This window comes from Terrapene carolina, unplaced genomic scaffold (genome assembly GCF_002925995.2).
Source record: "Terrapene carolina triunguis isolate 2854851 unplaced genomic scaffold, T_m_triunguis-2.0 Scaffold174, whole genome shotgun sequence".
In the NCBI taxonomy this organism is placed as follows: Eukaryota; Metazoa; Chordata; order Testudines; family Emydidae; genus Terrapene; species Terrapene triunguis.
The window spans coordinates 1,871,452-1,891,973 of NW_020664525.1; the positions used below are offsets into that span (position 1 = coordinate 1,871,452).

Below are 20,522 nucleotides of genomic sequence, written 5' to 3' on the forward strand. Positions count from 1 at the left end.
CTGCACTGTTCACACAAGTACGAGGCATCTCTGCTCACTTTGGCTAAACAGAAATGTGTCCCTTTGCAAAATCAAACACTGACAAATAAGAGAGCACAACACTGTATGATTTCTAGAGCTGATATAGGGCAATTTGTTCAGCAGAGTGATGTAAGCTTCGTTATGATTGCATCATCCATGACTTCTAGGAATAACATGATGCAATTCATATCATGTATGACGCAATACCAGCTTCAGATTGCATCATTCATTGTTTTGCCTAAAAAGCAAGTACTGTCCAAACCCAGTCATAGATTTATTCATAGATCCAGTCAAAGATGTATTTTAGTCATTTCTGGTTTAAATTGAGATCCCTTCCCTTTATAACTCACTTATCCTCCGCCATTCCCAAGTCAAGGGTTGTATATACTGACCCAATAGCATATCTTGAAAACTAGAGCCAATCAATAATTTTAAGCATCATTTTCGTTCTCAGTGACCCAGAATTAGTAAAGTTTGACTACATTTATTTCAGAAGCATTTTTCCTGTAGAGCAGTGTAATGAGACAGACTGCACCGTGATCAGGAATACAAAATGAGGAAGTAGATTCCCTTTTCAAGCCATGAAAGGATTATTTTATGAGTATGACTCTTTAAGGAGGGAGATAAAGAAGCACTTTAACAGATTTTAGTCAGTGATGCAGTTTACTTATCCTACATACATATTTTTTCAAAATTGATGTAACTTTTACATTTCAAATCTTTTTGCTTCAGTGAAATTATTTTTCATACTTTGTAGAGAATTTATTGGATGGGACTTAATGCTTCTCTGATTTGTACAAATAGAGGCCAACAAGAGCTAGCAATTCACAAAGGCTCATTGTCAATCTCTCTGCTTTATGTTCAAACGTTAACTTTTAACATTTCATCTGGTAAATCCTAGCAATGGCTGCAATCATAGCCAAAACACGGCTGGTTTATGAAAGCTAATGGCTGGGTGTGTTTAAACTAAATTATTACAAATAATTAGATTTTCAGTTGTATATGCACAGCACTGAAATACAGTGTGACTCAAAAGCCATGGACTCTGACCTGGATAATAAAAACAGCCTGCTTGGTGGGGTTTGTCTAATCCAAACTGATTCTGAAAGGAGTAGATCTGACTCAGATTTCACCCAAACTCTTGTTCCATCCATAGAAATACAACCTTTAACCTTCCCTGTAAACTTGGGTTCAACTTGAATATGAGGTTCAGATGAATCAACTTTTATAGCTAACTTTGCACTGAGAAAAGTTTAAATTAAATGCTTGCCAAGCCATGCAACATACTGTTCATCCAGTAAGGGGTACTTCTGGTGTTCTAAGGGTGTACGGCCTGTTTACAGGAAAAGCTTTGCCTCGCTTAGCATTCTCTTGCCAACCAGAGGGGTGGATCTAATCAGTGCCCTGTCAGTACTAGGCCTGTACCAGCTGTTTTACTGCTGAATGCAAGTGGCCCTAGAGTACTCAGTTATGGGATAACCTGCCCACCCAGGGAAAGTTTCCTGTTAACTTGGGATAGACATTGCCCTAGATTGTGAGTATTCAGATCCTGCCCCAACCTCTTGCTTGTTCTCTTAATATTTAGTTATTGCTCTGGATAATCTTATTAACCATATAAATGCCTAATCACTTTTTAAAGTATTGCTGAGCTCTTGTCCTTATAGTGATATCACAAACTAATTGTGTGCTGCGTCATTTGGTCTTTATCAGAGGGCAAAGCACTTTATTCAAAGGACACCTCTACCCCGATATAACGCAACCCGATATAACACGAATTCGGATATAACGCGGTAAAGCAGCGTTCTGGGGGGGGGGGGCGGGGCTACGCGCTCCAGTGGATCAAAGCAAGTTCGATATAACGTGGTTTCACCTATAATGCGGTAAGATTTTTTGGCTCCTGAGGACAGCGTTATATCGGGGTAGAGGTGTACAAGCAAGGGCAGGGAAATTGAAACACAAGGCTTGGGGGAAGATATGTCTCTTGGCAATTTGAAATACCAGGTTAAATTTCCTGCATTTTAGAACCACAAAACTCCTGCTGTCACATACATTCCCACTGGAAGCACTGTGAACTCTATGCCATCTCTGATAGAGTGTGACCCAGAGATGTTGTATGTTAAATGCTGAACATGTTGTTCGTCTGAAATTTTGTTCTAGAAAACTTGTCAGGGACTTGTTAAATAATCACACACCAAAACCACAGACCTCCCCAAATTAGAAATATTTCCCATCAGACACAGATACCCACACTGCAATATAAAAACATCCTTAAACCCAGCATCAACACTGTTGAAAAAAGATTCAACAATTTTTTTCTAAACCAAAAATGTTCCCCATCTCCTCCTAGCCCAATTTACCTCCTATATAAAAGAATATGCTGGCTCTCATCCCCACCTCATGTCCACAGCCATATATTTCAAGGTCTCAGACACTATGCAAACAGATACTCTGACTTCTCAAAATAAATGATATACAATCTAAGATATCTTTATATTTTAGTCCAATTTTTTTTTTTGCTTGCTGTGACGGATCTTCAGAGGTTTTTAAAAACAGGTTAAACAAACATCGCAGAGATGGTCTACATATACTTAATATTGCGTGAGCACGGGGGGGATGGACTAGATCAGTGGTTCTCAACCTATATACCGTTGTGGGCTGCATCCAATACTACCTGTATGGCCCCGAGGATGTCACATGGGCTACAGCTGTGTGCTGATGGGCCGCAGGTTGAGAACTACTGGACTAGAAGATCTCTTAAGGTCCCTTTCCGTCCAGCTTTTCTATGATTCTGTGATATTGGGGTACTGTTCGCTGTGTTCTTCAAGTGGTTGCAGACTTGTATTCCAGTCAGGTGTGCATGTGCCCAGCACACTGAAGCTGGACCACTTTGTTTAACAGTACATGTGGGGGGCGGTTCTCATGCCCTCTGGCCCTTGTAGCCCCTCTCAAGGCTGTGGTTGGAGGAGGAAGCATTGCATTGTATCAATGTACTGGAGCTTCAAGCCATTTACAATGTGCGTTGTGCCTTCTGCGATTAGGAGAGCAGTGGTTCATATACCGACAGTACCAGCACAATGTGTTACGTGAACAAGCAGCAAGGAGCTGACTTCAACCAGCTTTGTCAGGAAGCAATGAGGTTTTGGGACTCTTGCATCAAAGAAGACATCAAGCCCACACTGCACACTCACAGCCTCTCAAAAGCAGTTGGCAGACCATCTCAGCAGTGCTTTGTCTGACAACCATGAGTGATCTCTGGGGAACAGCATACTGAGGTCCATTTTCATGGAATGGGGCATCCCATTGGTCAACCTATTTGCAACAAAGCACAACAAGAAGTGCTGTCAACTTTGTTCCTGAGCAGGGTTCAGTCCAGGGTCTCTAACCTATGCCTCACATCTGAATTGGGGCATGGATCTGATGTATGCCTTCCCCCTATTCCTTTCCTGTCTCTGGTTATCCTCAAACTGAAACTGGATCATGCCAAACTGATACTTACTACACTGGCGTGGCCACGATAATGCTGGTTTTCCGACCTTCTCAGTCAGTCTGTTTGACCTCCCAAGATTCTTCCTCTCCTTCCTGGCCTACTAACTCAACACCATGGCCAGGTTATGCATCTAGCACTGAGGAATCTCTCCCCACTCCCTCCCCCCCTCCCCCGACAGCATGGATGGTGCATGGCTAGGTGAGGTGGAAGGGCAATGTTCAGAAGCAGTTCAGAGGATCCTGCTTAATAATAGAAAATTATCTAGTAGGTCTACCTATTTGGCCAAAAAAAAAGTGTTTTTTTGGTTTGGTCAATATCTAAGGGAATTCAACCCATGTCGGCTAGTGTTCAGGACATTTTGAACTACCTGTTATATTTTAAGTCCTCAGGTCTAGCTCTTAGCTCATTGAGGGTCATGTGGCGGCGATCTCACCAGGCTATTCTTTGATCCAGGGAAAGCTGATCTTTTCAAACTTCATGGTAGTGAGATTTTTGAAAGGTATTGTCCACCTGTTTCCACCTGTGAAGAAAATGATCCCGCTGTGGGACCTTAATACTTTGCTGGCCACCCTCATGGGTTTGAGCTAATACCGTAGCAACCCGCTCATTGTCTGTCCTTGCCCAAAAGACAGCCTTTCCTGTGGCTATAACATCCTCAAAAAGAGTCAGCGAATTCCAAGCCTTAATATCAGGCCCTCCATATACTTAGTTCTTCAAAGACAAAGTGTCCTTGAGGTGACATCCAAAGTTTTTGTTCAAAGTGGTCTCACAGTTTCACTTTAACTAGGTTAATTACTTGCCTATATTTTTTCTGAAACCACCCCAAATGCAGATGAGCAGTGTTAGATATGAGGCGGTGCTCGGTGTTCTCTCTGGAAAGGACTAAACCATTTCCTTCATCACCTTGACTTTTTGTCTCCTATGTGGATAGAATGGAAGGTCAGCTGGCCTCCATGCAGGCAATTTCCAGATGGGTAACTTCCTGTATTACCATGGCTTATGAAGTAGCTCAGGTTTTGCCTCAACAGACATTACAGGCTCATTTGACAAGGGCTCAAGTGACATTGACCTCATTTCTCAGCGATGTTTCAATATTGGAAATTTGCAGGGCTGCTATGTGGTTTTCTATGCATATGTTTACCAAACATTTTGCTGTTACCGCAGCATCTAGGTCAGATGCAAACTGTGGGAAGGCAGTTCTGCAATCATTGTTTAGGTAGGCTCCAAGCCCCACCGTTGTGAGTCACTTGAGTAGAATACATATCTGCAACCACTTGAAGAAGAAAAGATAGTTACTGACCTGTATTGTAATTGTTGTTCTTCGAAATGTGGGTGAATATGTGTATTCCATGGCCCGCCCTCTGTCCCCTCTGTACTGGAGTCTCCAGCCTTAGATTCTGGGGTGAAGGAACTGACAGGGGTCATGACAGCGACGTCCATGGGAAGGCCAGATGGTACAAGCGCTGCCCTGACGGGTATTGCTAAGCAAGGATCTCTGGCTTTGGTGTGTTGGGCACATACACACCTGAGTGGAACACAGGTCTGCACCCACATCTCAAAGAACAGCTGCTAGAGTACACGTAAGACACAGTCTTTTTTTTTACTACCATTAGCCTACATTTTCTATCTTTCCTATTTTTAAAATGTGTACTTTTTCCCCTACACATTCTTCTTTCATCCCTCTTTTCTGATTCTGCCTCTCTTTCTCCTCACCGGCTGTTTCTCTTAATTCTTCACTCAGGTTCTCTTAATCTTTGTCACACTTCTTTCACGCTCTAGCCCTGGGCTTCTCCAATCTTTTCATTCCACAGACTATAATGTAAGAGCACCATCTCCCCTCCTAACACCCTATTATCTCCATTGCTTGGTTCTCAGAACATTTAATTCTGTGAACGATAGGTCATAGTTTGAGAAATAATGTTCTTGCTTCTCATTAATATATTTTCTCTCTCTTTCCCTCTCCCTACTTCAGATAAACCATCTCTTCTCTACACCCAATCACACTCCTACTTACCTCTCCATTACCATCCAGTCCTCCCCAACTTGCAGCCTTCCCAAGGAGACATCGGTGACATCTTATACTGATGCATTCTGAAATGTATCTAGCCAACCCAAAAGAGCAACAGACTTTCACAGAGCGGGAACGGAATTAAATATAAGTTAAAAATAATTCCTCCATCCCATACCCATACAATGCCTCCTTTTTCTCGTATTACAACTCGTTATTAGTGGGTTGTCTACATGGTGCAGCAATGCATGCTACAGAGTGTAATTTCTAAAGTGTATTCGTGTGCACTAATGTAGCACTGTTACACTAACGCATACAAGGCAACTTTTCATGCACACCAGCTGGATCTACACAGATCAGTTAATGTGCAGCACATTAGTATGCCTAAGGGCTGGTCTATACTTAGCCACTAGTTCGGCGGCTGGTGATCGAACTTCCGGGTTCGATTTATCGCGTCTGGTCTGGACGCGATAAATCGAACCAGGAAGTGCTCGCCGTCGACTGCGGTACTCCATCTCACCGAGAGGAGTACCGCGGAGTCGACGGGGGAGCCTGCCTGCCCCGTGTGGACCGCGTCTGAACCGCGGTAAGTTCGAAGTAAGGTATGTCGACTTCAGCTACGTTATTCACGTAGCTGAAGTTGTGTACCTTACTTCGACTTGGGGGGTTAGTGTAGACCAGGCCTTAGAAACTGCACTGTGTACACAAGCCCTTTAGACATCGCTAATCCTTTCTCCCTCTCCACCAACTGGCAAGCCCTCAATCCCTCATTCCTACCTCCCCATTGTACCTCAATTCCCTCTCCTTCAGTCTGCCTGCTCAACCCAGGGTTGTGAGTTCAATCCTTGAGGGGGCCACTTAGGGCTCTGGGGCAAAATCAGTACTTGGTCCTGCTAGTGAAGGCAGGGGGCTGCACTTGATGACCTTTCAGGGTTCCTTCCAGTTCTAGGAGATAGGTATATCTCCATATATTATATTATAGTGCCTTTGCACAATGTTTCCTGGCTTTCAGGGGAAGAGAGCTGCCATATCTTCGAGAACTCATGGAGATCAGGTGAGGTCCCAGAGAAGCTTGTAGTGTAAGGGCCCAAGAGTTTGAGCACTTCCTGCAAGGTGCTGAGCTCTCAACTCCAACTGAAACTACCCTGCAAGATCAGACCCTTGTCTACACTGGCAAGTTTCTGTGCAGTAAAGCAGCTTTCTGTGGTATAACTCCCGAGGTGCATGCACTGCCAAGCCACTTAGTGCGCAGAAACTGCGCAGTTGCAGAGCTGTAAAAAAACCACCCTGACAAGAGTCGTACAGCTTTCTGCCCTGGGGCTACAGCACTGCAGTGCCAGTGTAGACACCCCGGTCAATTACAGTGCTGCAATTGGCCTCCAGGAAGTGTCCCACAATGCCTGTTCTCGCCTCTCTGGTCATTGGTTTGAAGTCTACTGCCCGGCCCTCAGGTGACCAGCCGTGAGCCCCACCCCTTAAATTCTTTGAGAATTTTGAAAGTTCCCTTCCTGTTTGTTCAGTGACATGTGCAGTGGTCTCAGCACATCTTTCCAGGTGACCATGCCTGCTCCACACACCAGGCAATCCTTAACTTGGAGCAATGCTGAGCTGCTGGACCTCATCAGCATTTGGGGAGAAGAGGCTGTCCAGTCCCAGCTGCACTCCAGCTGTAGGAATTATGATACCTATGGACAGATTTCACGATGCATGACAGAAAGGGGCCATGACCGGGACACACTGCAGTGCAGGGTCAAAGTGAAGGAGCTGCACGCCTACCACAAGGTGCAGGAGGCAAGTCGCTGCTCCGGTGCTGTGCCCACGAGCTGCCAGTTCTTCAAAGAGCTGGATGCGATACTCGGTGGTGACCCCACCTTCACTGCAAAGGCCATTGTGGATACTTTGGTGGCTTGTGTGCCAGTCGAGAGTAGACTGAGCCAGGAGGATGAAATCTTGGATGAGGAGGGGGGACCCAGAGCAGAAGGCGACTCAAAGGTCAGAGCTGCATGCAGCCAGGAGCTCTTCTCTACCCCAGAGCAGGCTAGCCAGTCACAGCTGTCAGAGCTTGGCGAAGTGCAAACAGGAGAGGAGGCCCCTGGTAAGTGGCTTTGATTTTGGGAATCGCTGAAGTGAGTTGTTGGGGGCAGGAGGGTTGCAGAAAGCAGGCTTGTGTCTGTATGATGCACGTACCACCACATGCCTAGTCTGAGCGGCAGAACAGGGTGTTGATTGACTCTCTCACTTCATGGGAATGTGCCTCAGAGATCTCCATGAAACTCTCATGGAGATACTGGGCAATCTGCTGCTGCAGGTTCTTTGGCAGAGCTGCTTTGTTTCTTGCGCCATTAAAGGTAACTTTCCCGTGCCACTGTGCCATCACTGGCAGGGGGGGACGACCATTGCTGCACACAGGTGAGCTGCATAAGGTCCAGGGCAGAAGCTGCAGTCTTGGAGAAGACCCTCCCTTGATTTCCTACTCACCCTCATCATTCATTCCATAATGAACACAGCCTGTGGAAAATGTGGGGACAGTAATGATTATAAGGCCCCCCCCACAGTGCTGGCTCTCCCCGCCGGCCACATGCCCAGTGTACAGCAGGGTCCGGGAAGAGTGATTTCCCATGCCCCTGCAGTTACTTACCATTTTGGGGGTCTTGTGGCTCATGTGTGCTTGTCTGGGGTCAGCCAGTTAGTGACAGGTGTGTGAATAGTTGCTGTGTTTTAAATCACTGAATCAGTGGTCTCTGTGTTTCAAACAATACTGCTTCTGTAAAATGTTGCATTTTGAGTTCACATATATGACCTTGGGAGTCCAGCCTCCCTAATTGTTATCACCGGCTGAACAGCTGCACAGAATTATAAAGCGGCCACGAAGAACTAAAGAGGACTTTCTGCGTGATGTCATGATGCACTCCGCGGCCGAAAAACAAGACTTGAAGGAGTGGTGGGATAGCAAGAAGAGGGACCAAAAGGAGAATGCGGCGCGCCAGAACAAAGCCACGGAGCGGCTCTTAAACGTTATGGAGCGCCAGGCGGACACACTCCAGGTGCTACTAGCACTGCAAGCCGAGCAGCTCCATGTTCGCCCTCCCGTGAAGCTGCTGTCGCAAAACTCTTTCCCATGTTTCCCCCCAGACACCACCAACACACTCTTATCAACCTCCTGGCTCCCGTCTGTACGCACTGCATTCCACTCCTGCCCCATCACCGTCCAGCTCTGCGGAATCCCAGTACCCGCTGCACTCAACACCCGTCACTCTGCAGGTTAGCCCTCCTGAAGTACAGTACCCACTGCACTGTACTCCAAAGGACAAGGTTGCATATGATACCTGGCCATACACAAATCTTGAACGGTCTCAGGACCCCACCTCCTCCTGGGACCCTCCCTTCCTCTATTCCCCACAGTGCTGATGTCTTTTTTTGTTTGTCTCTCTTCTCTGGTTGTTGTTTTTAAATAAAAGAATTGCTTTGGTTTGAAAGCAATCTTTATTCCATTAATTGAAAGCAAACACAGCCCTGCAAACCTGCAACCGGCAATATTCTTAAACCTTCACGGTGCATTGTGTGCACCAATCACAGCCACCTCCTAGCATTACAAGCACTGCACTCCAGAGCATAGCAACAAATATTAGTGGCTTCCAGCTTCAGATTGTTGCCTCAAAGCATCCCTGATCCTTATGGCCCTGTGCTGCGCCCCTCTAATAGCCCTGGTCTCTGGCTGTTCAAATTCAGCCTCCAGGCGCTGAGCCTCAGCGGTCCAGCCCTCAGTGAAGCTTTCATCCTTCCCTTCACAAATATTATGGAGCATACAGCATGTGGCTATAAGCATAGGAATATTGTCATCAGCCAGTTCCAGCCCCCCATATAGGCAGTGCCAGTGGGCCTTTAAACAGCCAAAAGCACTCAACAGTCATTCTGCACTTGCTCAGTCTGTTGTTGAACTGCTCCTTGCTACTGTCAAGGTTCTCCATGTTTGATTTCATAAGCCATGGCATTAAGAGGTAGGCAGGGTCTCCCAGGATCACAATGGGCATTTCGACTTCCCCTACAGTGATCTTCTGGTCCAGGAAGAAAGTCCCTGCTCGCAGCTTCCTGAACAGGCCAGTGTTACAAAAGATGCATGCATCATGCACCTTTCCAGAACAGCCTGCGTTAATGTCCATGAAATGCCCACAATGATCCACAAGCGCCTGGAGAACCATAGAGAAATACCCCTTCCGATTAATGTACTCAGTGGCTGGTGCCAGAATTGGAATATGCATGCCATCTATCGCCCCTCCATAGTTAGGGAAGCCCATTTGTGCAAAGCCAGCCACAATGTTATGCACGTTGCCCAGAGTCATGGTCTTTCGGAGCAGGATGTGATTAATGGCCCTGCACACTTCCATCAACATGAGTCCAATGGCCGACTTTCCCACTCCAAACTGATTAGCGACCAATCGGTCACAGTCTGGAGCAGCCAACTTCCACAGTGCAATCGCCATGTGCTCTTCCAACGACAGGGCAGCTCTCATTCTCATGACCTTGCGCCACAGGGCTGGGGCGAGCTCATCCCACAGTCCCATGAATGTGGCTTTCCTGATGCGAAAGTTCTGCAGCCACTGCTCGTAATCCCAGACGTGCATGATGATGTGATCCCACCACTTAATGCTTGTTTCCCGAGCCCAAAAGCGGCGTTCCACCGTGGACAGCACCTCCGTGAATGCCACAAGCAATTTCGTGTCGTAGTTACTACGCGTGATGAGATCAATGTCACACTCCTCTTACCTTTGTAGTTTAAGGAATAACTCCACTGCCACTCGTGACGTGTTAGTGAGAGCGAGCAGCATATTGGTCAACAATGTGGGATCCATCCCTGCAGACCAAAGAGGCAGAGCGCGCAGTACACAAACTGTTGAAAGAGGGCAAAATGCAGACGGAAGCACAGGGATTGCTGGGATGCAAAGCAATGCATCATGGGGCATTGGGACAGGACCCAGGATGCATTGCGACCCCCTCCGCCTTCCCACAACTCTTAGCGGCAGAAAAGGAAGAGATGCTCCATGGGATAGCTATCCAGAGTACACCGCTCCGAATACTGCTGCAAGTGTGAACACCGCTATTGCGCAGGCAGCTGACAGTGTGAACACACAACAGTGGTTTCCCTTCAGCGCTCTCTGAGTGGTGATGTAACTGCCCGTGATGTAGCTCTGCCAGTGTAGACATACCCTAAAGTAGACATAACACAGGTATGCAGCACAAGACATTTTTTCTCGTGCCACTGGGTTGTCTGTCTTTCAGGCGTGATCTCCTTGGATTGCCAGCTCTCTGAAGCAGGAGCCTGTCTTTTAGGTGCTTTACAGACATACAAGTGCACTTTTGCATGCTCTGGGCCTGATTCTGATATCCTTATGGTGAGTAGCACCTTGCTCTATGAGCAATTTTGCTGATTTGAATGGGAATACCTTTATGTGCACTGAAGGTCTTGAGAGGATAAAGGTTGCAACAGGGAAGATCACAAATAACTTTTTGTGACTCAAGATGTTTGAACATTTGTTTTGAGCGGAGTTGGGGGGAACAGTACTGCTTGCAAAGGTTATGTGTATAACTTGTGAGTGGTTCAAACTTGAAATTATCTGCAAGCATACCCTTACGTGTCTGTAAACTGCAGAGTGATGCATAATGTTGGATTTTTTTCAGAGGGGCCATTTGTTATACTGTAAGCCCGTAGGAAACTTGATTTGCACCTAAGACATATTTTATGCTCCTCGATTACTTCAAAGTTTTGACAGTTTAGTAAACAAATTAAGAAATTAAAGAATAGTAGCAGAGTCCTTTGCATATGTTTTAAATCACCTGGTAGAACTGGCAATCATTTTAATTTGAAGTATAAACTCAGAAACCTTATGCGAATGTGAAATGACATGCTTCACAGTAATGATTTGGAAAGCAGAGCTAGTGAAATTATCAATTTCTCTCTGGAGGCCTGACACTGGGCTTCAACTGGTCTGTTTCAGATGCATGCCACAAAGATTTATCTGTGTTTCACCAAGTATGAAAAATATATGAACCACGGGGCTTCCGGCAGATCCCCCCCAAAAGCCATCGAGCTGCCTCCATTAATATCAGCACACTCGTAAATTTCCAGAATGCACTGAAGTAGGCAACTTTTGCCACTACACAGAAGCTTCCAAAGTGTCCCCTGCCCCCTGTAAATCCAGCAACACCCTATAAAACAGGGTTAACTACACATGGACTTAATTTCACATGACACTCCTTTTGGAAATAGAGGGGTTCACACTTTTAAATTGGACAGGGTGGAGAGGGGTGTCCAAGCAATCAGAAAAGACAACTAAATTTGTCATTGTTTAAATTGCTAACAAATCCAGAGTTTTGACTCTCACCAGTGGGAAATGGCCGGTAGAATCGTGGCTACAGATTTGGCCTCCTCACATGTTGTTCTTCAGAATCATCTTCCTGGGTAATTTTCATCTTGCTCTTTTTTTTATGCCCCACAAAAACAATACTCATATTTATCATAATGTTACTTTTCCTCTGTTCAAAGGAACATTACATTGGAAGTTGGGCTTTTGATTTTGGCTTATCATCTGCTGAGAAAGTCATGCATTTGCACTCCATTTTCTTTGGTCTTTCCAGTCCTCAATATTTCTACCAAAATTAGTACATGTAACAACTAGATATGCAATGGAAGCTTATTAGATAAGTGAGGGAAGACCCAAACATTGCCCATTAGTGTTTACATTTCCTTAATTAGAAAATATTCTTAGTTTTACTCTTCCTTTCGTAAAGGAAAATTCCATCCATGTTTCAGCTTAGCAGCCTGCAAGCTCAAGTATTAAGTAGTTCATACCAAGAATAAATTGTCAAACTTTATTTGGAAAATATATTATTGCTGACTCTTCAAAGCCTGCTCCTGGTGGTATTCATTATCTCCAGAAATACGTCCTGTGGTAGAAAGGCCATTGCTCTCACGGAATTGATGGTGTCTCCTGTGGAAGTTACCACATGGCTCGGTATGATTGTCTGATTCAGAGATACAGTGACTGAAGCAGGAAGTGGGTTAAGGCACCCAACGTCACAGAGCTGGTCCCCTGAATTGAATTCAAGAAAATGTGCAGGATAGCTGTTGATGATTTTATGGTGCTATGGATAGGCCAATGGGTTTCACTTTGTACTAGTAGTGATTCTTGCCTATGCAAAATCTTAGTTTGTTACCCTCTTGTATCTGAAAATATAGATGAACCTGTTGAGGCTTATCCAAGTCAAAATATAATTAATTCCTCTTGTCTTTTGGGAATAAAGAAGTAGCAGGAGTAAAGCCCTCTTTCTTCAGTACTGATGAGGAACATCTTCTATAGGTCCCACTGGAAAAAGCGGAGTTTACTTAATCTCTCAGCAAATGGGAAGGATACCTGAAAAAAGGTGAGGATGGGGGCTGGAGAGTGACCTAGAGTGGAACTGACTGAACTAACCTCTTCATTTTTTCTGGTCTGTATGGAATAGAATTATTACAGGTAAGATGGTTTTAAGAAGTTACCCAGATATTCCCCCCCCCAAAAGGGGAGGAGTATAAAAGAGGTGAGTTGCAGGCTTCCAGGTGTATCTTCTAACTCACTGGGTGGCTGAAGCAGACGCAAAGGATGTGCCTGGTTCAGGGAACTGGCGGCGTCTTCTGGTGTGTGGATCTCTACTTCTCCAAAACATGCAGTTCATGGAAAGACTTCTGAGGACATCTGCCATGGGCCCTGCTCCTGTACCAGCCTTCCTACAAGAAAAATCTGATCCAGTTCTCAAGTCAATGAGGAATTTTCCAACTGCTCTTTAAACAGGTCCTGTGCCTTGAATGGAAGGTCCTCATTTCTGCTATAAACCTCCTGATCATAACCATGGAGCCACAACCATCTCTGCATTGCTGTTGCCTTTGCCTTGATACAGCTGTAGTAACATCCCAGGCTGTCCAGACAGCAAGCTTTGTGTCTCTGCCAGTTGATAAAAGGGACTTACTGGAGTTGTGTCCTCATTACCTGCAGTGATTGAACAGATCTGAGGGGACATGGCAATGGCTTCTTCGATAGCCTTGCTCTGAATTTTTGGTTCTGTGTGGGATGGCACATGCGTGTGGTGCCAAAGACCGGTGAGTATGTGCCACCATCTCCTCAAACAGATAGAAGGAAGGACACATTGGGAACATTTATAAGCTGTTAAACAGCTGTCTTTTTAAATTATATTTTTTATAGTAAAAATCAGAGTAGCTATTTTGATATTAGCTGCTTGCTGCCTTTTGTGTACTATCATCCTATCGCGTGGTCATTCATAGCTAGAGCATTCCAGCCAGGGCTGAAGATGTGTGTGTACCAAGAAGTCAGGCTTTTTTCAGACTGTGCTTGAAAGAATGGGTACGTCCTCTTGGACCCCCAGAAGCAGTTCCTCCAAATCAGGGATGAGGTGCAGTGCTGGGGCCACTGCTCAGCATTACTATGGCTCAAAGCTGTATCCGTCCCATGGGCAGGACTTCAGTTGCTGAAGCTGTCATCCAGCACCTTTCATAAACAGTAAAGTTACCTATAGAAAGAGTAATGAGTTCAGAATGTGAAATGTAATATGGCAGCCCCAGCCTTACACAAATAAATGCTTTCCCTAGTCTGTTGACTTTCAGTGTGAAAAAACTCTTCCTCCATTCATCTTCCTCCCGCCTTTTTCTCTCCCTCCCTCTCTGCTTCCCATGGAGTCCTGTGAACAAGCATCTTGGCATTAATCTCAGCCCAACAAAACAGTCTTATGAAAAAGGAAAATATAACGTGATCACCTCCTATTTCTTTTCTACTTCCCTCTTGATCAAAGGCTGAGCTGGCAGTCAGGAATGCTTAAAATGAATCAATAAAGCACAGGAACCGCCTGCTTTAAAATGAGTCTCATTCATTCACAGTGAAGCTCAGACGGTTCATTTTGACAGTACTCAAGTCAACAGGCCGAGCAAGAGGATCTTTCGAAGCTAATCAGCAAAGTATAAGCCTATTATGAGAGCACATTTATCCCTGGCTGCCTCCTTCCTCCAGAAAAGCAATCCCCAAATCTGTGGGAATAACACATAACATGTACATAAAAGTTGCTATTACTTAGATCCCCTGTTATTAGGTCAGCAATGCCACTGATGAAATGTTCCCTGGAGCACTGAGCAGAGACATATAAATCCTCCAAGAAATTCACAAAATAATTTGTTACAGCTAGAGGGCATAAGAGACATTACAGCGAATCCTGTATATTAGGCTCTCCCCTGTGACTCTTGAGGCTATCTCCAGTAATAAAAACCTCATCTTGATTTCTGATTTTTCATCTTGACTTCTTTCCAAAATGAATCTAAATTCATTATCCCAAGAAATTTGACAAAGGTGGTACTTTTTTTTATTCAATGTACACAGGAGCGCTTTCATGTCTTTTGCCTGTTTAGTGCTGACTGTAGCTTGGGTTTGCAGTTATCACACACTAAGAGGTAGTTACTTTGAAGAATTACAAGCGAGTGCTGCTATTGTGTTCAGGGTTGTGGTTTTAGGTTTAAATCAGCAATAAAAAGCATATGAGAAACACTATTTTTTTCATGCTGCTTCTGCTCTCTCCACCCTTTTGCAAGCTTTTCCATGGAGAGAGAAGAGTGGCAGTTAGTCATGGTGCACATACATGTGAAACCCCAAAAGGACTCAATTTGCAGAAAAATGCCTCCTACATCTTGAATAAATCCAATGCTCTAGTTATGTAACTTCTAATTTCTATAACAACATAAACCTCTGCATTGTCAATGTGTGGGGGCTTCTCTGGGAGTTGAGTGGCTGAAACCTGGAACAACTGGGAGGGATTTAATTACAGAGGCTATTAAGTTTGGAATGTTTGTATACTTGTTCCACAATTCGTAAGGGCACTTGTGATAAATAAGAGACCATTATGCACACCGCATTTCTCTAATGTGAGTGGCTATATTTCTTTAAATGATTTTAAGCTTGTAACAATTATTTTCCAGGGTGGTGCGCAGGAACCAGACAAAATAGAAGCTTGGAAATTTTCAAGTAAATGATTCACCAGGTACAGATTCAGGCAAATAAGCACACCGAGAGATAAGCAGAATGATGCATAGCAGAGCTACAACCAGGATCATAAAAGGGAAGAAGTTATAAAACAAGAAATGTAGAATTCTCCAGTAAGATTCCGGTGGCAGTGCTACAACAAAACAGACCTTTTCATTTAATTTACTCTGTTGGGAAGGTTTATTAGGACCTCTATTCCCATAAAAAATGTCTTGGATTTAAGAATGACTGACGTTATGCTTGGTCTTTTCTGCAAAGAAACGGGGTAAATATTTATAGCAGCACTGCCTTTTACAAGTGGGGAAATTCAATATCTGCCCATTGTTTTTATAATACAATAACAGCTGTCTTGAAAGGTAACACCTGCTAATTGTATGTGTTGTCACACCCTTTTCCAATTGAATATAAGGTAGGGGAGGAATGAATAAGCTTGGGTTTTATTTTTTTAATATATATAACATCATGTCTCAGAAAGAAAAGGATCTTTGTAAACCTTCTTCAGTTACTTGGGGGGAGGGATAACACAGTGGTTTGAGCATTGGCCTGCTCAACACAGGGTTGTGAGTTCAATCCTTGAGGGGGCCATTTAGGGATCTGGGGCAAAAATCTGTCTGGGGATTGGTCCTGCTTTAAGCAGGGGGTTGGACTAGATGACCTTCTATGATTCTACTTAATTTTTAATAGACCACGGAAGAGCATAAAATCAAGCAAAAGTTGTAGTTAAAGGACAATTTATAAGCAACATTTAAAAGTTTATTTTGTTTCTTAATTTTAAAGGCAATTAAAAATATATCCTGGCATGTAATAAGAAATGTAAAGCTTGGCACTTCAAATGTTCAGCCTCTGTTCAGTGAGGCGTGCAGGGAAGAGGACACAGAAATTCTTCTAGTATTAGAAGGTTCCTCATGCATCATGCGGACAGGTTAGTTCTACATGTTACATACCCCTTCCATGTTTAGAAATCTGCAGATTCTCTTCTTACCTATTCAGATGGAAATGAATATGTCTGTGGGAAGCTTGTTTTGGTCAGTTACATGAAGCCTCCCACAGAGAGGGCAGATAATTCATTACGACTTGTGTCACTTTCAAGATATCTGGAGTGGCTCATGACTGTGAGTGCCAACCTCAGGGCAAACTGTCAGGAAACAGGGCACGAACCCCAAACTGGTTGTGTGTTCTATACTTCGATTTCATCAACCAAGCATCAAATGTGAACTCCTCAAACATAATAACAGCCTTAACATGGAGTCACAGACAGTCCCCTTGGGCACTCCAGTCTATCTTCCCACTGAGGCAAGCTGGACTTAGTGATAGATGGTCCCTGACACCAAAAATCCAGGTCAAGTGCACCCTAGATCTCTCACCAAATGCTTGTAGCCAATCCTATAATAAACTAACTAAAGGTTTATTAACTAGGAAAAAGAAATGAGAATTATTTACAAGGTTAAAGCAGGTAAACATACACATGCAAATGAGATATAGTCTTAGCTTCAAAAAGATGATAGTAGCTGCTATACTATGCAAGCTTTATATGTCCTTTAGGGCACAGGTTCTCAACCCTTTTTGGACCAGAACCCATTTATAAACACTGATGGCCAGACCTGACCCAGTAAATAGCTTAAGTAGAAAACACACAAGTATTTTGCCCCCACTACATGTAATAACAACAACAAGAATGATACTAAGTTAAAGCAGCTCAACAGTCAGAAAGCTAAAAGCAGAAATCAACATCAAGAGGAACACATTAACAACAGTATAATAAATCCTAGGTTCCACTTTATGAGAAACCTGAGCTTGCTTCTCTTTGATGAGTTTATCAAAGTTTGGCGTAATTGTAGTCAGCGCAATCTGAAGGTTCTGTTCAACATCCGGTCTGTTCCTGCTTTTATTCTTCAGTTGAGTCAAGGTAGAGAATCCAGTTTTCTACAAGTATGTTGTACTGAAAGGCAAAATGATTCTAACAGCATGGCAAGCAAGAGAAGGCTATTCTCCAGCAGCACTGCACCAAAATTGGGGAAGGTTCATTTCAGTATATTTTCTTTGTAGACTGCGATCACAAGATCACTCGACCAGTTGAGATTCTTGCTTCATAGGTAGACTCATGTTTTCCAACACAACTCCAAATGGACCCTGTATCCATTCTTCACCCTTCAGTTGCTCGTCTGGAAAGTAATCACAGAATCTTGTGTGCAACTTAGTTAAACGATTACTGATAATTTTCTTCAGGGCTTCTTGGCTAGCAGAATATTTCCATTTTTTTTGTTTCTAGAGACGCGTTATGAAACATGTCCATCCTATCATTTGAAGCATGTTTGTTCCACAGAGAGAGGGGTATTTTTGAATGCAGCAATTCTGTCAGTCTACTCAAAGCAATTGTGCCCTCTGCCCTGTAAAGACAGATTCACATCGTTCAGCTGATTGAATATATCTCCCAGATATGCAATTTGAGCGAGCCATGTGTTGTTACTGAAGTGCTCTGCCAAGTGAGACTTTTTTTCTTCAAGAAAAGCTGCCAACTCACTTTTACTTTCGTATACACGAGACAACATTTTGCCACAGGATAGCCAATGAACCTCAGCGTGGTAAAGCAGATGTACATGTGCACTGCCCATTTCCTGACCGAAAACTTGCAAGCATCGTGAATTCTTGGCATTTTGTTTGCTGTAACTCACCATTTTGACAACATCTTTAAGAGGTTAGTGATGCTCAGGTACATGTCTTTAGCTGCTCAGGCCTCCCTGTGCAGGAAACTGTGGTCCCACATTTCATTGGATGCTTTCAAAAGGATTCTTTGAACAGCTCCTGAATGTTTCCCTATCTGTCATTGAAGCGGCTCCATCAGTTGTAATACCAACACACTTCGACCAGCTCAATCCCACTGACTCCAAGTAATTATCTAATGTAACAAATATATCAGCAGCAGTAGTAGAAATAGGCAAATCCGCCCTAAACAAGTACTGTTCTTGAAAATCACTTTCCCATACATGCCTCACATAAACCACCAAGATAGCACGGTTTGAGAGATCTGTAGATTCATTTAATTGTAAAAGAAAACAGTTGCTTACTGAAAGATGATCAGTTGTTTGCAGTTTGATGTCTTCTAAGACATCACAAATTCTTCTCTGTATTGTGTTGTCGGAAAGAGGGATTGTTTTTAATTTTTTTGCAGCTGACTCACCCAACATTTCAGAGCACATGTCAATAGCAGAAGGTAAAATTAACTCCTCAGTGACGGTGTGAGCTTTTTTACATTTTGCAATGTGGTATACAACAAGGTAAGAGGCATGCAATGCTTGCTACCGGGCAGTAGATACACATTCAAGTGTTTTTTGTGATGTTTCCAAACCTTTGCTTTTTTGTTTAAATAAATCAAGAGGCTTGTCTTTATAGCTAGAGTGCTTTGTCTCCAAATGGCTATGTAACTTTGATGGTTTTAGGGTTTCATTTGCTAACAGTTTACTGCAGATGACACACTGCAGCCTGTGTTCATCATTTTGGTCCTCAGTAAATGAAAACCCAAACTTTAAGTAAGCAGGGTCATGCCTATGTCTACTTTTCTTCTCAGGTTGTGATGAATTCCTACTATCATTGGTACTTTCAGTTGCAACAGAACAGTTTAAAAATGTGTCCAATTCACTGACTAAAGACTCACTTTGTGGTTAATATGCAAATTCTTCACTGGAAGTTTTACAGAACGCTCTTTCCCCATAACTCTTCACATGTTGCATTCAATTGGCTAATAAGTAATGCTACAAGTGGGTCACTTCCACCCCACTCCTGCTGAAGCCCCGAGCCCTGGCAGGTGCCTCCTGCAGGGTAGAAGTCCCTAGCCACACCACCCTAGCCCCACCGTGCATCTCAACCCTGTTTAATGATGGGACCCCTTAATGACTGCTATAATTTCTTTTCCTATATTTAATGTTATTCCCTTTTCATTTTCAGATCTTTAAAACTCAGCAAGTACATACACACATACAAAGGTCTTTTAGGGCCTCTCCTGTGCCTATTGAAGTCAATGTAAAATTTCACCATAGCTTCCATGGGCTTAGGACCAGGCCCTTATCACTTTATTTTGCTGAGATAATGTTCAGTGTACAGCAGAAAATAACGTCCTGGAAAACCTGGAAGATTTTAAATTTAGTTTCACTGCTCATATTCCACATACTCTCTACCTCAAGTTTTTTAGGTCTGTCTTTTTGAAGACTATTATCTGAATATTGTTGCCTTCACTCTTGCAGATTCTTATGGTCAGACGCTGCCATTCTTGCACTCAGCGAGTAATCCACCAGCAGCCCCATTGTTCTCAAAGATACTACTGATTGTAAGTAAGGGTGGAAAAACTGCTCAACACTATAATGCAATGATCATTGGCACCAGTTATCTACAACTTCCAGGCTTTCAACAATTCGTACGCACACTTAGTGTTATGTACTAAACAGAAACTAAAGGAAGTCGTGAAGCACGTAGACACAAGCAGAGCAGGATTTAGCAGAATGTGTATCTTAGAAACACATGAAGACTCACTGGTGATATCAATATACAGTCAGTCCTTGGACTTATGACATAATTGGTTCCTTACAATTGCGTCATAACTCAGTACTGCGATCTACTCCATTGTGGGACCGAGCGTTGTAAACTCGAAACCTATAGTCATAAGTTGAATCAGGGTGTCAATGTAGAAGCATCGTAAGTGCCGTTTGTTGTAACTCGAAAGTTGTAAAGTCGAGGACTGCCTGTATTTGTGACAGTTGAGTACCACATGAAGGCATATTGTAGGGAGGTACAACCGAAAAAGCAAAATATGAACCAGGAATGTAGATGACACAGTTCCTGAAGTCAAACTATCATCTGTCATGTAAATTGGGCAAACAGCCAAAACGGCAAAACGCACCGTAATCATGAACAGGTGTGCAAAGCAGTTGGCACTCAACTG

The 20,522-nt window shown here is 43.7% G+C and overlaps 1 protein-coding gene across 1 annotated transcript in view; it reads right to left on the reverse strand.

Annotated features, from left to right (window-relative positions):
* Positions 1 to 20,522, reverse strand: part of LOC113406980 (dynein regulatory complex protein 11-like) — a 138,274-nt gene that overhangs the window by 92,934 nt on the left and 24,818 nt on the right. The window lies entirely within an intron of this gene.